Source organism: Solanum pennellii, chromosome 9, assembly GCF_001406875.1.
Source record: "Solanum pennellii chromosome 9, SPENNV200".
NCBI classification, from domain to species: domain Eukaryota; kingdom Viridiplantae; phylum Streptophyta; class Magnoliopsida; order Solanales; family Solanaceae; genus Solanum; species Solanum pennellii.
Genome location: NC_028645.1, coordinates 59,579,780 through 59,582,727, shown reverse-complemented (window position 1 = coordinate 59,582,727; position 2,948 = coordinate 59,579,780).

The following is a 2,948-nucleotide window of genomic DNA, read 5'->3' as shown; positions in this document are numbered from 1 at the left end:
TAAGAAATTATATGACATCTATTTTGCTTTCACGCATATTTTTTTATTTTAAATTAGATTTTTAATAGTTAAGTAATTAAATTTTATAACACATAAGCAATACCAATAGGTTTTATGTTTCAAAAATGCATTTATAATATTAAATTTTTATGCAATTAAAATAAAAATCCCATGAATTAGTGTATAAAATACTGAGAACTTCTTAAATAATATATCAAATAAAAATAAAAATAAACTAGTAATAAGTAGTTTTGATAAAAAAAAAATATTTTTTTACATTAAATTTCTGTGTTTTCTATCAATCGAAGTTTGTGTTGCATTACATTTTTTGTCAAATTTCTATTGGCAGTTATTTTTATTAGCTTTTCGTTTAGTTTGAATTAATAAATTAAAATATTTGAATTATGCAATTATGAATACAGATGGAAATTATATATCAATTACCTATATTTTAGAAAATCATTAGTTCCTTTTATGTAATTAAAAGATAAAAAAATATTATAACATTTATATTATTTCAAAAGTGATTTCAGTAATTTTAAAATAATTAACTGTGATTTCATGTGTTTTTTTTTATAAAATACAATTTTGTATTATTGATAATGCAAATGCAGTATAGGTACTCTCATCCCAAGCCTGTCCCATTTTAGCATAAAATCTTCAAGCACTGATAAGAAAAAAATAAACAACAAAACAAATACATCACTTTCAAGTATTAAAATAATAAAACAATCTAACCCACAAATAGTATTAAAATCATAAAACAATCTGACCATCAAATAATATTAAAAAAATAAAACAATCTAACCCCCAAATGTACATAACCAAACCTTAATTTAATTAAATTAAATTAAATAAAAAGATATAAAAGAAAGTATCTCCTTTTAAATAGAGTGATAAATTAGATACACCAACTTCGAAAAAGATAATCAAAGGTGACAAACGAAGACCTTCACATGACAATCTATGATTTGCAGATTCAAGTTTGATAAATTAATTTTCTCAATAAAGAAAACAGTGGGTATATGTATTAATTATGATTTATATCTTTTGATTATTTATTCTGACATGACAAATATTGTTTCGATATAATTAGAGTTACTTCAACAATTCAATATTTCTCTATAACCTTGTGTTCTTCTCGCGGTCAACATTCTCACTCGTCTAATAACTTATATAATATACTCTGCTTTTGTTTATTACTACATTATTAATTACTTAAAATAAACAATACTTACCAAAGTACAAATTGAATTATATTTGAGAAAGAAAGTAAGCAGCTTATTTCTCATTTTTATTTAATATCACATATTAAATATTTTTATGAGTGTAATATTCATTGATATGTTTATCATCTTCATATGAGATTTAAAGAGAAAGTTAAGAGAAGAAATAAAAGAAAAAACATGTATTAGATAGATTAAAGTTGAATCGTAATCGTTAAGTTAATTTTCTTTGTAAAATAATTCATCCTAAAATCTTAATATATGTTATATCATGCAAAAAAAAAAATTGAAAAAGTTTAACCATGAAGAAACCAATTAATTATATTTCAAAAGTGATTTTATCACGATAATGATGCAAAATGATAAACTTTAACTATGCAGTATAGTCTAATGTGATTCAAGCAAGTCTACATTCTCAGTATATCTTCTATGTTTATTGCATACAAAAAACCTCAAAAATTCATGCAGTAGAATCTAACAAAAACTTCACAAAATTTCTTAATACAAATGAATCATCCTCAATTGAGACCGTAACTAAGTAATACTTATCAAAAATGATTTCTTCACATGAGTTGAACGATACATATATGCATGCCAAAAAAGTGCTTACTCGGTGAAAGAATGTTGATGATTTCTTTGTATTGTCTTATAATTGCAATTTTGCAAGATAGTGTGAGTTTGGTTAGTATGAAGAATCTAGATGCCCATTATTAAAAAAGAGAATAATCTTTTTAATTGGATTTACTTATTTATGAATATATAAAGATAAAGTGCACCTGGGCAGTTGAGTTACTTTAGGTAACTACTTTTAAGTTCAAATTAAAAAACTAACCACTTTTGTTTGGGTTAATTTAATTTTTGTGTTTTTCATTTGTCGTCCGTATTTTTCATTCTATGTTTGCATTTTTAATTTATTTTTTTCTGTGCTTCAATTTTTTAATGTATATATTTTCTATGTTTGCATTCACTCATATATATATATATATAAAATAGTTTTCCAATTAAATAAAACTAATTTATAAGATTGTTATAAATTGATTTACATATATATATATATATATATATATATATGTATATATATATATATATATATAGTTTTCCAATTAAATAAAACTAATTTATAAGATTGTTATAAGTTGATTTACATATAAATATTTAACAATATATTTTTACTGTGTTTTGCATGCTATGTTTTTACCATGTTTTCCAAAATTTGTGGGAATTGCTTTGCCATATATAAGGCTGGCAAGGTGGGAAGGAAGGGGACGGGGGACGGGACGAAGGGGGACGGCGATGGGGGATTTGGCCGGTAGCGAAATTGGGGGGATCGGGATTGGGGGGGTCTGGATTGGGGAGATAAAAATATGTCTCATCTCGTCCCACTATATGTATGGGTTTGGCGGGACGGGACGGGATGGGACAGGAGATTTTTTATTTTTTAAATACTTATTTTTTTGTATTGAAATTATATGTTTTTACCTAATAAATTTTAAATTTAACTTTTAACTTCCAAATTTCAAATTTCAAATTTCAAATTAAATTTTCAAATTTCAAATTAAATTATCAAATTTCAAGTTTCAATTTTCAAATTTCAATCTTCATGTTTCAAATTCAAGTTTCAAGTTTTAAATTTCAAATTTCAAATTTGAGAAGTTTAAATTTGTATTTTAAATACTTTAAAGTTAGTTTAGTATATATTTAGATATGTATGTATAAAAAAGA